At 39.1% G+C, this 19,613-nt stretch overlaps 1 protein-coding gene across 3 annotated transcripts in view; it reads left to right on the top strand.

Annotated features, from left to right (window-relative positions):
* The first annotated feature begins 7,859 nt into the window (after window positions 1-7,859).
* The window catches only part of LOC149074991 (alpha-1,3-mannosyl-glycoprotein 2-beta-N-acetylglucosaminyltransferase-like), a 31,544-nt gene continuing 19,790 nt past the window's right edge, over window positions 7,860-19,613 (top strand). Inside the window, exon 1 of one of the 3 annotated variants that reach the window (XM_089245966.1) lies at window positions 7,860-7,984. The gene's annotated coding sequence lies outside the window, so the exon portion shown is untranslated. Of the gene's footprint in view, window positions 7,985-14,443; window positions 14,831-14,913; window positions 15,020-19,613 lie in introns of those variants that run through there. The other 2 variants (XM_089245964.1, XM_089245965.1) reach the window with 2 other exon arrangements.

The raw sequence follows: 19,613 nt of genomic DNA, 5'->3' as shown, positions 1-19,613 counted from the left end.
TAGGGACACTTACGAAGTCCATTGGGTTGTGCCAACCCGAGCTTTAGTAGACTAACGCTGGTGTTAGTTTTGTACATCACTGAAAAATAAAAAGATCTTCTTCAGCCATCTCTCATCCTCCTATAGATTCTCATTTATCCAATTTAGAAGCTGTTCATTTCAGCCTTCAATTGATTTTTCTTTTTTTGTAGCATTCCTCGGTGTACTAGAAAATTTATCTTTAAATTTTGGGCCTTACGTGGAACTAATTGAATGATTTTCCATAGAAACCTATAGGAAATCGCGTTTCGGCTAACGAATAATCTTCGTTAATCAATGTTGTGATGCGTCCGGGGCACCAGACCCACCTGCTCCCCCCCCCCTAATAGTTGCGGCCCTGCCTATTGGTAATATTATGGCCATTATAAGATTCAATGGTATCTCCTTGGAGTGTTGGTACAGCCTTTATCTCATCAACCGTTCTTCGTAGTGGTTCTAATTTTAAAAATTCTCATAATGTGACCAGAAATCACCCTGTACGAGTTTTGAAGATGAAACTACAGTGTACACAAAATAAAAAATTTAAATTTTTACACGATCCCCCTCCCCGTCCTCTAACTCCCAATCAGACAGTTGTTGCTCTTTCTCTTCTGAGCCCAACAAACAAATTATATGTTTTTAATTGTATTATTCCCTGAGAAATTTAAATTCAAAAATCGGAGACAGGTCCGGGCTTAGGAGAATTTCGCGGCCCAATGCAAAAAAAAATCATGTAGTTGCTCCCCGACTTACAAACTTTTCGAGTTACGAACGTAAATCTTGAAGGGGAAATATTTTTTTCCAGAAAGAACGCATTTTATTACACTAATTTTTTCATCATTTCATTCAGGAACGCGTTGATAATCTGGATCATAATCAAACACGATCCATTGAGAGTGAATGGCATTTAAATTAATTTTACCAAATTCATAAATTATTAATAATTAGCGCGTGGGTCCACCTGCTGACACTTCATCTTGGCTCGAACCATTTTGAACAAACATAAATTTTTGCCATACTTTTAAAGCGCTTCATCATCTCTTTATCAAATACACGTTGCAATTCGATAACTTTGATCATTTTTCGAATTTTTGTTATTGTTGTTTTTGTTTAATTAATGTAAATTAATGGAAGTAAAGGAATCGAGTACTGTAATTCCATGACCCCCACCAGGGTGGGGCTTACAGGCAGGATCGTCGTAATAGTATCATGGGCCCCCGATCCAAGAGATTTTTTGGAGGCCCTACCTGAAAAATTCAACTATGCTGCCGTCTATAGTCCGTTTCAGGTTAACTTTGCAGTGAAGAGGAAGCTACGAGGGAACCGCATCACTCGTTGCTATGACAACGAAAGCCTCTTAACCTATGTATCGATGCGCGGCCTCGGTAAGGTATGGCTGATTCTCGCCAATCTGGCAGAAAAAAATATTTTTTACGTGTAACGTAATGCTTGCAGGGAAAATTGCAGTCAGTTAGTAACAATTAGCTAATGAAAAGGAAAAACCATCGTCGATACTTTCAGAAATTAGACAGCGGTTTTTGACATCATTTTTTTTTTTATTGAAAAGTATCTTAGTAAGTCCTATTAACCTGGTTTCACGTTTGAATTTGGTAATAGCCCCAATTAATAATAATAAAAATGATAAGGAAAAATTTAGAATTCTTTTACTCACTTTTCTTGCCGCTATTTCCGTCGCTCACCCACCCGAACGCATATACGTCGATGCCACTTGTTATCACTACAGTTTTAGTCATTTTTTACGGATTCCCATTCTACGGAGTCCTGACTTGAAGTTGTAGAACTATTGGATTGTCTATTACTTATTAATTGTTGTTGCTCCAACATGTGCTCCATCAGGCCATCTGCAATCCAAAATTCCTTCCTTTTCAATAACGTGCTTTATGCATTATTGCCAAAAAGAACGAAGAACGTTTTAGCGAGTTTCTATCTCTGCTGAAAAGAAAGATACAACTGTCACGGAAGGAAAAAATACACTACAAGTCTAAACCATTGTGGCCCTCTCTCTCTCTCTCTTGCTTATTTATATTTATCTGATGCAGCCTCTGATGTGGGGGAGAAGATGGCGTTGGTATGGGTGAAAAAGAGACATTACTTATGTCAACACCCTCCTCTATCGGCTATTGGAATTCAGAAACCACCCCTATCCTACGGACACGGCAAGAAATAGATATAAAAAAAGGGGGGGGTCTGGAACCGTAACCTACACCTATAAAGAGAGCCTCTCACAACGGTATCGGCGCTGTCGTGAAAGTACCTTTTACTTCCTGTAATCTATGAGTCAATATCTGAATTCGTTGGAGGTTATTTTCGGGAGGGAAAAAAAACTAATTGAATATTCGTCTGGGTGTGTAGGCCTATAACTACATGCAAAACTGAATGAAAAACTGTATCGGAAAAAATTCAACAAAATGGCGATATAATATATATATAACTGTGCAATCAAAAAAAAGTACGATAGTAATATTGGCGGGGAAAATTTCTTGGAAATCGCGCCAAAATATTTTTGAGCTCGCCATGGATTTTTGATAATGGTAACCAATATTTTTGATAATTTAAAAATTTTAAACGAATATACATTGGTTCAAAACGGAATTTTTTCAGTATCTTTTTCAAAATCATAAAAAAATGTGAAATATTCTATCAGAAACCTCCGATGTATGGGAACTATATTTTGCGGAGAAAGAATACGCTCTCTACCTTTCTCTTCGCTGCAAAGTTAACCTGAAACAGACTATAATCAAGCCTCCATCGAGCTTATATTACTAGAGAGAGTATGACGTCAGCGGTCTCCGCCTTGGCAGTGCTGAGAACGATGTCCCGCAACATCTTTCGTAGGAACATCACGTGACTCGGTGAAAACACACACACAATTCCCCCCTTATTTTCTCATTAAATGAAAGAAATAATTTCAACATCGGTGAGATTATTCCAAAATTAATGAAAGAGATAATTCCAGAATTAATGAAAGAGGTAATTCCAGAATTAATGAAAGAGATAATTCCAGAATTAATGAAAGAGATAATTCCAGAATTAATGAAAGAAAATATTCCAAAATTAATGAAAGATCGTTTCAGCCATTGGCGGAGATAGACTTGAAAATCTGGGGGGGGCATGGTCATTATTGCTGGGGGGGGGGGGCACGATGATGATGATGTCAATTCATATATACATTAGATCAGTCGACTACACCTTTGACGCTGGGGGGGGGGGCAATGCCTCCACGCCCCCCCCGTATCTCCGCCCATGATTTCAGCATAAATGAAAGAGATAATAATAACATTAATGAAAGATAATTCCAGAATGAAGGAAAGAGACAATTCCAGATTTAATGAGATATAATTTCAGAATCAATGAAAGAAATAATTCCAGCATTAATGAAAGAAATAATTCCAGCATTAATGAAAGAAATAATTCCAGCATTAATGAAAGAAACAAATCCAGAATTAATGAAAACAATTTATTCCAGAAGTAATAAAAGAAATAATAATTAATAAAGGAAATAATTCCACAATTAATGGAGGAAAATTCCAGAATTGATGAAGGAACTTTCAAGAATTAATGAAAGAAAATATTCCAGTATTTAATAATTTATAATCAATAATTAAATTATATATATATTTTCTTTTTTCACCTTTAGATGAGTTTTCTCTTTTCTTTAATCTTCAAAACCCAATATTTAGAGACCGAACTGTACATTTCTACGGGCAAATTGCCAGGCGGGAACTTTGTTTTCACCGAGTCACGTGATTTCCTTGCATTTGATGCCGTCGCGGCGGCTGGATGCTCCCTCCAGTTCGATGCAAGCCTGAGAATCTCTGTCGTCTGCTTCTCTCCAGGTTACTTGTTTTGGACGTCTCTCCTTGTGTCCTGAAAAAATTACTGAACTGGCAGTTCGAACTTACAGTTTTGTTTGTGAGCTTAGCTTGTCGGGAACCGAACAAACCGCCTGTCGTCTGCTCATTAAGAGGTACTTTGTTTTGGACGTCTCCTTATGCTCAAATAAAATAACCGAATTTTCAGTTTAAACTCCCAGTTCAGTTTATGAGCTTTGTTTGTAAGGAACTGAGCGGAATAAAGAATATAGTTTTTTTTACTTTAAACTTCACAATCACCTCATGAGTCACTTTTAAATTTGAGATTAGATGGCAGCATATTACTATAAAGTGGCGTGTGGAAAAATTCACTTTTTACGATCTTAGGGGACGTTGAAGTATTACGTAAGTAAATTTTTAGCCATTCTTGACACCCCACCCCCACCCCCTCGTCATTAGCTCTGTCCCTCTGAATCCTAACGCATATTGGCGGGATCAGAGACGTGCACAAAGGGGGGCGTAGGGGGGCTCGTACCCCCTCCCACGATCAAAAATTATTTTAATGGTGGAGTTAACATTGCAATGCGGGCTTTGTACATGCTGTGTAAATTCTATTACTTATTGGTATAATATTGAAATTGGTATTTAATAGGGTTTACTGAATGGGCTTTTGGAAATAATATGACGTGATGTAGGGAAAATACTATGATTTTCTAAAATTTTACCAAATAAAATTTATAAACGTTTAATTGAAAAATATATGCTATTATAAATCCCCCTAAAATGAATGCCCCGAGTGTAAATGCCCATGTTGCCCATGCGGAAATCGGGCCTTGCTTAAACGATAATATTAATCGATGCCTTTTACTATAACGAATCACCAGATTTCAAATCTAATCACGTGGTTGCTACGCCACTGGGAAGAATCACGAGTGGATTAGAGATTATAATAGAAGTACTAGTTAATTTAATGAGAGCCGTTTTGAAGATTTTTATGACTTTGTATCATGGAAGAAAACAGACATTATACTCTTCTGACGTGATGCCAATACATTCCGATCCTCATTTTCGAGACGTTCGAAAAGTCAATATAATAGGGAAGAATTATTATTATTTGACCATTTACATTTCCCAGTATACGGTACATCATAGCTTCTCCTTTGGGGGTCGTAAAAACGGACTCATAAAATTTCCATAATGGATGCATAGCCACGATATCTGCGTTATATGCGTACATTCCTCATCATTCGCCATTCTTTCAAACTCGTCATTATCGTGTCTCATGTGGTTAGTCTCTTGCTTCATATCAGCCGAAACGATAAGTCGTTTATACCATCAGCTATTGAAACTTCTGAGTAAAGCTCGTCATTTTTCTGCTTCGAGAATTCGTGGAAACTTCACAAAATAATAATAAAAATGAACAAATTAGGATACGAAAGTGCAGTTCGCTTCAGGAAATGGATGCACAGACTTCTTTGGGGCCACTTTTCGCCCGGCCACATTCCTGCAGGCCTCGTGGAAGCTAGATTGAGTTTTTTTTAGGGTCGTTTAAAAGCAAAATAACTACGGGGGTTGTATAAAAGTTGGTTATATTCTTCAAGGACCGTATGAAAGATGGATAACTTCTTCAGGTGCAATATAATACTGGATAAATTTTGCGAGGCATAATGATAGTTTGGGGGCGTCATATAAAATTTGAAGATCCGAATGAAAGCTGAAGTACTTTTTTGGGAGAAGGGGGGGGGGGTTCGTTTAAAAACTGAATATCTTTGAAAGCCGTGTTATAACTGAAAAACTTCCGCGACGACCGCATGGAATTTGGATCACTTCTTCGAGAGCGGTATAAAAGCTGCATAACGTCTTTAAAAACCGTGCAAAAACTGCACAATGTCTTTAAAAGCCGTACAAACCTGCGTAACATCGGTAAGAGCCGTATAAAAGCTAAATATTTCCTTAGAAGGCAGTGCTATAGTTGAAGGATTGCAATTATACTTCATTGAGAGGGGGGTGTATAAAACTGAATAACTTTCTTGAGGACTGCATGAAAGCTGACTTACTTATTCGAGGGTCATTTAAACGCCGAATTACTTCTTTGAGGGTCGTTTAAAAGCTGAATTATTTATTCGAGGGTCGTTTAAAAGTTAAATTACTGCTTTGATGGTCGTTAAAAAGCTGAATTACTGCTTTGAGAGTCGTTATAGCTGAATAACTTCAGCGAGAACCTCATGGAAGCTAAATTACTTCTTCGAGAGCGGTGTAAAAGCTGCATAACGTCTGTAAGAGTGTATAAACGCTAAATATTTACTTGGTCTTTTTCAAAGCTGAATTATTTCTTCGAGGGTCGTCTTAAAGCTGAACTATTTCATTGAGGGACGTGTAAAAGCGGAATTACTTCTCGAATGGCGTTTCAAAGCTTAATTACTGCATTGAGGTTCATTTAATAGATGAATTAATTTTTTGAGGGTTGTATAAAAGCTGAATTACTCCCTTGAGGACCATATGGAAGCTGAATTACTTTCTTGAGGAACATATGGAAGCTGAATTACTTTCTTGAGGACCATATGGAAGCTGAATTACTTTATTGAGGACCATATGGAAGCTGAATTATGTCTTGGAAGGGTATTTAAAACGTGCATAGCTAATTCGAAAGATGTGTAAAAGTCTAATAACTTTTGCAAGGGCCGTATAATAGCTGAATTACTTCTAGGCCCCGTGTAAAACCTGCATATCTTCGAGAGCAGCACGAATGCCGAATCCTTTCTTCAGATGCATATGAAATCCAGATTACTTCTTCAGGTTTCAATATGGAAGATGAATAATTTCTTCAAGAGCCTTCTTGCTCAACCATGACCTCCTAAATTGTGACCTCCACACATATCTAGGTGGTAGTGGCTCAACGCGCTCCTTCAAGAGATAAATTAAAATGAAAAAAGGTTAGAGAGTTATACCAGTGAATTTAAATGTGTTCATTTTAAATTGCTTCGAGACCTTGTACCCCTGCTCTAGTAGTATTGATGGAACAGAAAATATTTTTATTTATAGAAAAAAAAATGAAAAGTTCGTTCGTAATTTGGCCGTTAGATGGCATTAACCCCACAAAAATCTCTCAGAAATGTTATTAATTGGAGCACCTGGTATTTATTTTTCATTGCTTATTTTTAGAATATTCATCACAGGGCAAAACCATTATGTAAATAAAACCTATTAATTCACACCATTCCTTGATATGCTCATCCTCCGTTTGATAATTCTGAACAATAGAAGAGAAAAGCTTTTTAAAAAAAACTAATTATAACAGAGATAAAACAAACGAATATATTATACAATAATTATAAAAAGCTTGATATATGTGATAAAAAAAAATTATTTTTAATAATTGTTCATATTCATTATCATGGGGGGGGGGAAAAGAAGAGTTTCATCGTTCAGCAAACTTCATATTTAAGCTTAAAAACTCATCAATCAAAAAAGCCTTTTAAAAAAAATAATCCAAGCTGATGATTAAGAAGAATATCGAAAAGTATATCTTTTGTGGATTATAAGGTCGTTTTTTTTTTTTTCTTCTTCCCCCTGTAGAATATTCTAGAAAATGAAGGAAGTACGAACTTTCACTTGTAGCGGGAAGGACCGGGGAAAAAAATGCAATCTTCGGAGCTGCTAATCATTAAAAGAGAGAGAGAGAGCGTTGACCGATGATTAATGGGTGTCTGGGGATGTTACAAGAGGGCCATTTAATGTATTATTAACTAGACATAACGCAAATAACTATAGATATTAATAATTCCTACGACGAGCTAGGGAAGAGAGAGACCTGCAAAACATGCACCAGTTGGTCCGTCATTTTTATTTATTTGTTTCATCTTCGAAAAACTGACTTTAGGGGGAGTGGGGGGGTTGGGATTCCTCGTATTAATCAATGAAGGCCTTCGAAACGCTGGTCTCCAATATCAACGATTATATCACTATCGGTTCGGAACCGGTGGCGCCCTCGGAAAAGAAAAAAAGACTAGGAACTGTTTTGGTATTAACGTGTTCGGTGTGTCTGTTATTGCTGGGATTCTTCTCGTTGAGAGCGTTTTGATTTTTATTTATTTTTAATGTTAAGTGGCCTACGTGAGGTGTCCAGAACATGGGTGAGTACTGTTTTTGTGGAATCGTGAAAATTAATATGATATGGTCACTAACAGTTGGATTTCCACTCCTTTCCGTTCAGAAATTATCAAGTAGAGGCTCTCTATAATCTGGTCGAGTGCTAGTCCGTCCCATCCATCAGTAATAAGGCTTTTTTCAGGCTGGCTTTCTCGTGTGTGGAAGCGGTGTCATGAGACCGATTTTTATATACATGAAGCAGAAATTATATGACCCCCCCCCCACTTGCGATCAAGGATAAAGACATTTCATTAGCCAATGAATAAATTGGTGTGATCGTGAGGATCCAGGTTCGAACCCCCGTTGGTGGTATAGTGATAATCGGCTGAAGTTGTTGTTCTACGGTTCTCCTACTTCTAGGCGCGAATGCAAGCCGGTATCCCATTTGTAAAACGTCTATCCGCTGGGAGCAGACAGAGGTTTCAGCACCTCTGGTATATTTACGTGACGTAAAAATTTAAGCATCCGCCAGCTTCACTTCAAAAATATGGAAGGGAGATGGCAGCACCAGCAAGAACATGAAATAAGCACAACTCTTACAACAGGAACACGTTAAGGTCACGTACCGTATTTTAAAGTGTATAACGGACCCTCATATTTTCGGAACCCCCCCCCCCTGATTTTTTTTGGGTTTAAAATTTGGAAAAAAGTTTTCTTCGAAAAATCACTCGTTGTGAGTGAGCGAGTGACAGAGTGAGCGACAAGATGATTGAGTGTATAACAGAGTGAGTTGATGATGGAAGAAGTGCCCTAGTAAGTTGATGATAGAAGAAGTGCCCTAGTGAGATACAATGAGCGGCCCAGTGAGTGAATGACAAAGCGAGCGACCTAGAGATCAAGTGAGTGACCGGCTTACTGAAAGAGTGATCGAGTGACATAGTGAGTGACATTGTTAGTGATTGACCTGGTGAATGATATAATGAGCAACCTAGTGAAGGATATAATGCCCGACCAAGAGTAAGTGAAAGAGGCAGCGATCCAGTGAATGAGCAATAGAATGTGCTAGCTAGTAATTGACGGAGTGACCTTTTGAGTAAGTGAGAGTGAGCTAGCTCTGGTGCAGTGATTCCCAACGTGGGCGTTAACGGCCCCGGGGGACGATGGACTGTTCCAGGGCGTGGTAGAAACTATGGGCATAACATGGGATTCTATGGGTTAGATTGCTTTGTGGGGCGATGGGAGAAAAAATTTCTGAAGAAGGGGGCGATGGTACAAAAAAGGTTGGGAAACTATGCTCTAGTGACAGGCCAGTTTCGTTCATTCATTCACTCACTCGTTCATTTGTCAACTCGATTATTCATTCACTCATGTCGAACTGATGTCGGTGAATTGTTTGTCAGTGAATTTTCCATCCGGTGAATTGTTGGTTGGCGAATTTGTCGGTGAAATTTTCTGGGCACGATAAGCTATACATCAACTTGTTCATCATCAGCAGCAGAGTCACTATCATCGTGAAGTACAAAGAATTGAGTAATTTATTGATATCTACAATATACTGTCCATGTATAAGAAATCCCCCTCCCTATTATTTTTGACGGGATTTTTTTTGCTAAGAAAGAGATACCTTACACACGTTAAAATACCGTATATAAATACACACAAGATGTTTCGGCATGTACCAGAATTCTCAGAAATTCAGCAAAGGAATATGTACGAGGTGCATGTACGATTAAGTAGTAGTCAATGAATTCATGTTGCTTAAATTTTGGGTGCCCCAAAATCATGGGGCACTGGACCGCTTTTGCACGCGGAAATCAGGTCCTGTGCGTATCTGTGCGCATGGGTTAACATTATTTAAGTGGGTTGTTTTCTCTCTCTCTCTCTCTCTCTCAACTGTTTTCCAGTAATTCGACATGATCTTGGCCCGACGTGTGCCGAATTAGTGAGAAATCAACGTTAGGTTTTCATTGTTTTACCTTGCGGTCTTAAAACATTGTCTATGATAAGTTGCCAGTGGAGTAGTGGTTACCAAATGAGCACAATTATCTTCACAGCCTTCCAAATATCGGTGTCTTAAACATTCGGCCGGGAACCTTTCCAGTGACGTAGCATTTACTCAAGAGGTCTCGCACAATTTTTTGGAACTGCAATGCATAACGAATCCATGTCAAAACGAATATCAATATTCGAGGAACGTTTTCAGTGACGTAGCGACATTCAGAGGTGTATACCTGCATTTTTTACTACCGTGACTCTTCTACTGTCATTCATCAGTAAAAAGTAATGCATTATTATTTTTTCCCCGCTATTACCTATTATGAAACGTGACCTCTGAATAGCGTGTCACGTACCTCCGGGCAGTGGTGTTCGCCGGATCGACCTTTGGGAAACAACACAAGAAATTCCTTTAGAGAAACCAACCTTCAAAAGTATTTCTTCCATTTATTCTGCCAATTCAGAATTTCCATCAATTCTAGAAGCATTTTTCCCCCCAATATTCTGTTTATTCTGAATTTCCTTCAATTCTGGGGAAAAGCTGAATTTGTATGAATTTTAGAATATCGAGTTTTCATCAGTTCTACAATTTTTAACTTTCATCAGGGGTCTGGAATTATTTCTTTCATTTATTCAGAATTTTAATCAATTCTAGAAGTAGTTCTTTCACTTATTCTTTTTAGTCTGAGTATCCTTCAATTACAAAAATCAGTTACAACTCAGAGTTACCAACTTTCAAAAAGCATTCAAATTAACAGAACTTGATCAGAAAGTATTTCCCTTCAATTTTTTCGACAATATTTTTTCAATAAATTTAGTTTTCGTTCGTATTGGGAGGGGGGGGGGCAAAAGTCTCTTATATCCCCCTCCCCCACCAACTGAATGAATGAACGCCAGGGATTCTGCCACCGGGCTTATCTCGTTGCCGAGATCTCTTCCAGCCCAGCTTCGTGGCAGAGTCTGGAACAAAGTGAGTGCACCTAACAGTCTGAGTGTGTAGCTAGTGTTGTGTTTGATATTTCTGTGCTGCCATCTATACTTCAAATTGTGAGTGAAGTGTAATGATTGAATATTTGTAACGGTGTAGGCATGTTGCTCTCTGTGGCGAGACTTTTTAACGGGGAGATCGACTCGCATTCGCGCCTTGAAGTTGGAAACCGCAGAAAACCAACTTCAGCCGACCACCACTGTGGCACCGGTGGGGTTTAAACCCGGACCCTCGCGATGAGTCCGTCGCTATGACCACTTGACCACCACAGCGGCCTTTCCCCCCCCCCCACCAACTGCGTACTCCTCTTCCTCAGAGAGTAAGCGTAGATTTAAGTTTGTTTGGAAACACAGTCCTAGGAGAGTGCAAACGAAAACAATTTTTAAATCCTTATTCAAAAAACAGTTTCGGTTTCGGAAGAATGTCAATAACTAGGGGAGAGTAGGCGGGTCTTGTGCCCGGGCGCTAGACCCGAGGGGGGGGAGCAAATTTCATTCTGAAACCTCCCCTTTAACATTAGAAAGGGGTGTCAAAATGCGCGCTTGCCCCGGATGACCAAGCATCTAGTTGCGGCCCCTGCGAATACGTATGTTCAAAGGAAAACAAGCTAGCAGAATTTAATCAGGTGACCCTGGGATGGACCTTGTATTTTCTTAATTTTTAGTACACAATTATGTATGGTATATTTACCATAAAATAAAAAGTATCTTGGAATATTTGGCAAATTCAAGAACAGTGATAATAACACTGACTTTCGTAATATTGAATCATGCAAAATTTTAATGGAAAAGCTACAGAAATGTAATTTTTCTGTAATGTAAATGTTTCTTAAATGTAAATGTAATTTTGGAAGATAGAATTATGTCAATCACTTAAACAAAAAAATTGTTGAACAATAGAGAGGCTTGATGCTTCTTCTCTACTAAAAGTAAAAGCTGGTGTATTACGTAGCATTCGGTTTTGAAAATGTCATCAATTTGCATAACCACAAAAAAGCGGTTTGTAGGAGAACCTTTCAAATAAATGAATTGTGCGCTTATAAATATTCATATCATATTCTGCCTTAAGCCGGGTTTTTTGTAGGAGCAGGTTTCCGCGCGCAACGTGAATCGCCCAGCGCGACACGCCGTCCACTCACCAATAAGAAAAGAAGTATGACTGTTCTCCTATAGATCGCAATACGGCTCAAGACAGCGCTTTACGTCGGGCGTGATTGGTCGACTGCTGCTGGAGGAGTCAAATGCGTCGTGTGTCACGTGTTTTGCCGATGTTCTCTTCACTCTTGTGTGTTTTCTTTCCCCTTCCCTTCGAACAGGAGCATGCAGACGACAGAGTAGCTGATGCCAAAGCCATATACTATAATGTAGCCGCCCTGATCTGAGGCGCCACGCTAGGAAAACACAAATGCGTAGCGTGATTATGTAACACGTTTCTGCCGGTGCGAAATGGTCTAATTCGGTTCACGCGGCGCAAAAAACCCATTCCTAGGAAAACCCGGCTTTAGATATTATTTATTTTTCTGGAGTATAAAATTTCCTTGAACTGTTTTTCTTCTTTTTTTTTCAATTAATAAATTCAAGATTTGGTAAAAACTACTTACAAGTGCGAAAGGGGGCACCAAAATTACTTAAGTCCTTAGGGCCTTCAAGTGTTTTAATCCGGCCCTGCGTGTACGGGTTGTGAATCTAACGAGAAGTTAGTTTCAGTGTAATGTTTGTTATATGTGTAGTGCTGCCATCTGCCATAAATTTTTCCAACTGTGACTGAAGTGTGATGATCGAATAATTGTGTGGTGGTAGGCCTGTTGTTTTCTCTGCGGCGAGACTTTTTAACGGGTAGATCGGCTCTCATTTGCGCCTCTGTTATGTCGTCTACACATCCACGTATATTTGCACTATAAACGAGGTAAACAAAAAGGAAAGGAAAGAAAACACAACAAAAGATTCGTGAAATGCACGATGCATTTAACGTCAGCTAATCACGCCCGACGTAAATCGCTGGCATGAGGCGTGTTGCGCTCTGTAAAGCCGGGTTTTCCTGGGAATAGGTTTTTCGCGCCGCGTGAACCAAATTAGACCATTTCGCGCCGGCAGAAACGTGTTACATAATCACGCTACGCATTTGTGTTTTCCTAGCGTGGCGCATCAGATCAAGGGCGGTTATATATTATAGGCCTTGGCAGCTACTCTGTCGTCTGAATGCTCCGGTTTGCAGGGAAGAGAAAAAACGCACGAGAGTGAAGAGAACATCGGCAAAACGCGTGGTGCACGACGCATTTGAATCCTCCAGAAGCAGTCAGCCAATCACGCCCGACGTAAAGCGCTGTCGTGAGTCGTATTGTGCTGGCTCTGTAAGAGAACAGTCATGCTGCTTTTCTTAAGCCGGGTTTTCCTAGGAATAGGTGTTTTGCGCCGCGTGAACCGAACAGTATAACTTCACGTCGGCAGCAACGTGTTACATAATCACGCTACGCGTTTTAGGTGGGAGAATGAGTGAAACACAATCGTGTTATCCTAGCGGGGCGCATCAGATCAGGACGGCTATATTATAGTATATGGCCCAGGCATCAGCTACTCCGTCGTCTGTATGCTCTGGTTTGAAGGGAAGGGAAAGAAAACACACAAGAGAGTGAAGAGAACATCGGCAAATAAACACGCGGCGCACGACGCATTTGACTCCTCCAGAAGCAGTCGGCCAATCACGCCAGACGTAAAGCACTGTCGTGAGGCGTATTGCGCTCTGTAGGAAAACAGCCATGCTGCTTTTCTTATTGGTGAGTGGACGGCGTGTCGCGCTGGGCGATTCACGTTGCACGCGGCACAGAAAACCTGCTCCTAGGAAAACCCGGCTTAATGGGCGATTCACGTTATACGAAAAGCAACAAACTTCCCCAACAAAAAAAACCGGCTTAAAACTTCTAAAAAACCGCTCAAAGGGTTAAGCCAGGTTTTCCTAGGAATACGCGTCTGTGTTTTCCTAGCGTGGCGCATCAGATCAGGGCTGTTATATTATATAGTATATATATGGCTTTGGCATCAGCTATTCTGTCGTCTGCATGCTCCTGTTAGCAGGGAAGGGAAAGAAAACACACGAGAGTGAAGAGAACATCGGCAAAACGGGCGGCGCACGACGCATTTGACTTCTCCAACAGGAGTCTGCCAATCACGCCCGACGTAAAGCGCTGTCGTGAGCAGTATTGCGTTCTGTAGGAGAACAGTCATACTCATCGAGCTTATATTATTAATTATTTAATATAAGCTCGATGGTCATACTGCCATTGGTGAGTGGACGGCGTGTCACGCTGAGCGATTCACGTTGCACGCGGCACAGAAACCCGGCTTCTAGGAAAACCCGGCTTTAATGGGCGATTCACGTTACACGCAAAGCAACAAACTTACTCCAATTAAAAAAAAAAAAAACTATCTTAAAACTTTTAATTAACCCTTTGAGCTATTTTTTAATAGTTTTTCCCGCCATGTTCCAATATCTTGATCATCGGGGGAGAAAAGCATTTCTCTTCATCGGCGGTCCCTGTTTCCTTCCCCCCCCCCACTCTGGATTAAGCTGCTGCTGTCATGGCGGCGCTTGTTGTTGATAATACGTGGAGAATGCAGCAGTATTAATTTATTGGACCATATCGAGGAACGCCTCGAGAGAAACATGTTCTTCGTCTTGGTCCCGTTAAAACTCCCGATGCGTTAATCTCTTCGCCGGTACATGCTTTTCCCTCTCGCAACCGTGATTCGCATCATTATTATAAAGCCTAATATTATTACAAACAAAATCCCTTGCCGGGGAGCGGGGGTTCCTTTTAAACGCTAGTTTGAATTTCTTTTCTTTTTTATACATTCTAAGTATTTCTCAGATTTTGATGTTTCGTAGCACGTTCTCCGAGAATACGTGACCGGTAAGTGTACTGAAATGTTATTTGTTTATATTATTTCTTTAATGTGTTTACATACCGGGAGATGTCCTCCCTCCCTTCACCAGGTGTGTGTGTGTGTGGTTTGAGTAATGACGTGTACTTACTATGAAACATGAATGTATTGGATTGTATGTGAAACTGATAATGTCCACGTGCTGGAGTTCGATTTCGGTTTGTTTTTTTTAGGTCGTTGCTATTAATGTAAGGAATATAATGTTGATGCTCATTGTGGTTTCCCATTAAAGTGAATGTATTCGTGACCATTATTTATGGGTGCTGAGTAAGAGTAGCCAGGTATTTGATTTCATGGGGGGGGGGGTGTTCATGTATTACGTCATCAAATTTCGTCCCCCCCCCCTTGTCAGAATAATTTCGTCATCTCTACCTCACAATATATATTGGTGGCATCAGAGACATGAGTGGAGGGCGCGGGGGGGGGGCCCTCAGAAGATCAATTTTTTTTTTATTGCAGAAAATATTTTTTTAAATTGAAATTTCGGAAGAAAAATGTTATAATCAATTTATGTTGATTTCAATGCTATGGCGAATGATTTGCTGGATTCCTACACACAAGCGAATACATGCTCTTCGAACAGGGGGAAGGATTCACCAGGGCTGTGCATAGTGATCCAGGGAGAATTGTCTATTTTTGCCCTGCCATCCTACGTACATTCTCGAAGGGCAATCCGATCCGAGGTGTACGCAGGATCGAGGGGGCACAGAAGGCTTAAGGAGCGGGTCACAAACAATGAATTTCCCGAAGAAATATTTCCCGTTCTTAGCCTTCAAACAGCATTGATGTTAACAGAAATTGATTATAATGACATTTTAGGATATTTTCCTCCGATATTTTAATTTACGTCATTGATCCCAATATGCATTAGGAGGTAGGGGGCACAGCTGACAAAATTTTGCTGACGAGAGGGGGGGGGGGTCAAAGGTTAAAATCTGCTGATATAATATTTTAACAGTCCCTTAGTGGTGACTGGTGGAGAGAAAATCTGGATGTTGTGAAATAAAGCCTCTATATCTGAAAACTGACAGGATGGAGAAAAAATTCCAGATAGGGAGTTTTTTCAAGAAATGGAGTTCTTTTGCTGGATAAGAAAAATGTGCCAAAAATTTTGCAAAGATTTCAATTGACAATTAAAATGCACTATATTTTACTGTAGTAAAACCCTGATAATTTGCATCTCGAAAGTTTGAGGTTCTGGATAATCCAAGGTACTACTGCGCCACACATTCCTCGTCCACATCGCTCTGCAGAATTTCTAACGAATCGGTACATATTGGAATGTGTATGTACGTGTTGTGAGAATCTAACTTGAAGTTTTTGAAAAATGATAATCATCTCAGCCTCGGGGCTACAGCCCTGTCCATAGAGGAAATAGTGAAAACTGAAGATTTTCATCATGCAAAACATTGTACTATGAGTAAAATGCAGTAGAAGTGCAAAGATCCATAAAATACAAAACAAATTCAATAGCGTACAGTGACTAGCTTTTTAAAAAATGTAGCTTCGAAAGATACAAAATGGGTTCTGGCGAAAAACAACGTGATAAAACATCTGTTCTCCCAGTGTCAATGTTCGCATAAGAAGACTGTCTATTGCCGCATGTTTTACAATCATATTAGTTAAATATATCTATAGTGGTGAAAATGACCATGTAGCAAATTAGTTTCAGCTACATCCTGTGATTCTTGCATCCATAATATAAGTCACAGGCAAACTCAAAGGAACATTGACAATTTCCAGATTAAGTCGTTTATGAAAATCAAAAACACAAATTAATTTACAATGCATCAATTTAAATATCATTAAACAAGAATAGTCATGATCTCAATGAATAAGATATGAAAAGATCTCGCCCACTTATGTTGTCGACTATCCACACAGACTATGAAGATCTGGCTGACTTCTCAGGAATCAGACTGGGAATGGTGTGCAATTCAATCTGATCGACGGAAGTCCATGATCAAAGTTCGTGAATCAGCGCATCGATGATGAAACAAATGTTACTAGGGGGAAGATCACAATTCATGAGACAGCACATCAATGATGTGGCACACACCATCAGCGGGAAGATCGCGGTTCCATGAATCAGCACATCAAGACATCGTAAGTTAGTAGACGAGAAGACAACACACAGAAGATGATTTCATCACACAAGGAAGATGCCTGTCATCACTTTTTGTTGTAAGCTCATTTGAGCATCCTTGAACGGCGTACTGCAGACATGCGGACATAAATCACATTACTACGATCATCGCTCGCATCAAACACTTTGTCCAATTAGAAATATACGAACTTCTCAGACTAGATAAGTAAAATCATTAGAAAACGACTATCCAGACCAGCCAGAGTAGTTTTAAGCTCAATAAGATTAGTCACATTTTAGTGATTAACACATCTTAGGTTGTTAGTAAATTATCGTGAAGAGCTTCGTGGCTGCTCTTAGCCTAGCTGGATGAACGAAGAAGAAATGTGAAGTCTAGCCGGACTATTTATAGTGGAGGTGAACAGATATATTCTCGGACCAGTCGTCGTACGGCAGGCACTCGGGGTAGGAAGAAATTGATGACATCATTCAGATGATTTGCATACGGACATGTGGGCATTGAGTTATGTTCAACATTATTAAGTCTTGGTGGCAACAGTCTCAACAAGATGGAGGAAGTTGATCAGGCTCTTCCCACATTGTTTACATAACTATTTTATTACGAAATCATGGAACTATTAAGACGAACAGAAGCCTGTGGGTACCTCTGCCCGTGAGATATTTAATAATACTACATTTTTTCACTATATATATTTATATATATCAACACAATAAAATATCATGACATTATTCATAAATAAGAAATATAACAAAGCAATTCTCATGACTTGACCGGGTCCTCTCCCGGAGGACCACTTAGTGTTATTGGAACATGTGAGCCCCTAGGACAATATGTTACAACCACTACCATCATTCTAGGTAGAACTACATTTTACCACTAAACTAAGAAACCTAGAATATTCATATTTTAGGAATTTAAGTGTCTCAAGACGAGAAAAGTCATGAAATTTCAAGTAGCTGAAATAAACCGTTCGAGTGTAATCGCGTGTCAAAGTAGCTTTGCGGTCAAAATTGATAATTCTATCCTTCTAGTGTTAAATTACACAAATTACAAATTATGTTCAGTTGCACTATATGCGAATAGAGTGGGAAATCGCCTACAATGTCCCCACTTATTAACATTTTCCTGCTTATTACTAGTCATTGTCCCAACTACAGTAAAACCTTTCTTTTGCTGTCTCTGGCGAGATACAAAAATTTGTCAGTGAAAAAAGGGTGACCATTAATAAGGGGTTTCAAATGCATACTTTTTTATTATGGAAAAGGGAATGTTATTTGACCATAAAAGAGTGACCGTATCTGAACGGTGTCCGTTAAGAAGAGTTGAACTGTATTATAGTCCTTCAAGAACAAGATTGAGACTTGGCTATGTTCCATCTTGTCAGACTATTCTATTTTCTTTCAGGTAAGTCTATTGCATATCAAGAATCATTCGACAGAACTAAGCTTTCTTGTTTAACTTCTGATTTTGAAAAAAAAAAATAGTCGAACTATTCTATTGTGACCTGGCATGTTGTATGCCCGGTCTCATCTAATGCTTGGAGGACTACTAATAATAACACAGTTCTAAAAAAAATACTCAAGTAATATACTTAAGTATACTTATAATACTTTATAATTACTTATATAAAAGTCAAATCCAAATATTTCAGAATTTTTATTGTTATTTTGTCACCTCATAAATGCATACCTCACATTTATATCCTAACTCTGTCATTATAATGATCGGCCCTAAAATCAATAAAATATATTTGGCAGTGATTTAATATATTTGTTCATAACACAGTTACTATGTGATTCGTATGCTGCTTATGGTGTAACTATTGAAATATCATTTTCACTTTTTCTGATAAGGTAGAAACGGTATGGCAAAACCAATGCCAGATTTGGAATCGGGGCCCCAAAATCATTCTAACATCACTGAAATATTTTTGGAAGTTATTTACTATATTTGTTTATAACACTGTTTCAATGTGGTTTATATGCTGCCTATACATTACTATTGAAATTTAATTTTCACTTAATTTAAAAAACTAGAGTTGATGGAATTTTCTAATTATTATTCCAGTAATTAGCACCTAAAATACTGTAAAAAGCACTAATTGTGGTTTTAAGGAAGCTTTTTCATCACAGGTCTGTGTAATCTGATATTTCTTGCTTAAAGTGTTTTCCTGCTTAAAACATTTTTTCATGGCTGTTTTTTGAAAAACCGCATATAAGCGGGATAAGTTGTTTTTTGTTCAATCCAATTTTTATTTGTGCACCTCATTTAAAATAATCAGTAAGCCTAGATTGATGCATATTTTTTATCTTTGAGCTTTTGCGGCATCATAAAGCAAGAGCTGCAAATAATTTGAGTCTTATCCTCTTGGTTTGCTCTAGATCAGGGATGGCCAACTTCTTTCTGTTCACGGGCCAACATAATGGTCATCTATAGCAGTGTTTCTTAACCACCGGGCCCTGATATCATTCATACCGGGCCGTGAGTGAGTAGCTGTTTCATTTTTCTGTTGGTCGTGTGTTTGACTGGGCCTTAGACTCACAAAAATGAATGAAACCGGGCCGCAGGTTTGAAAAGGTTGAGAACCACTGATCTATAGCATCGCGGGCTGCATCTTCAGTGTATAAGCCGCTCCATTATTAAT

This window comes from Pholcus phalangioides, unplaced genomic scaffold (genome assembly GCF_987345545.1).
Source record: "Pholcus phalangioides strain wild (caught in Gottingen) unplaced genomic scaffold, Ppha-v1.0 ptg000016l_1, whole genome shotgun sequence".
In the NCBI taxonomy this organism is placed as follows: Eukaryota; Metazoa; Arthropoda; class Arachnida; order Araneae; family Pholcidae; genus Pholcus; species Pholcus phalangioides.
Note: the sequence above shows the minus strand (reverse complement) of the source record. Positions and strands in the feature narration are given on the sequence as shown.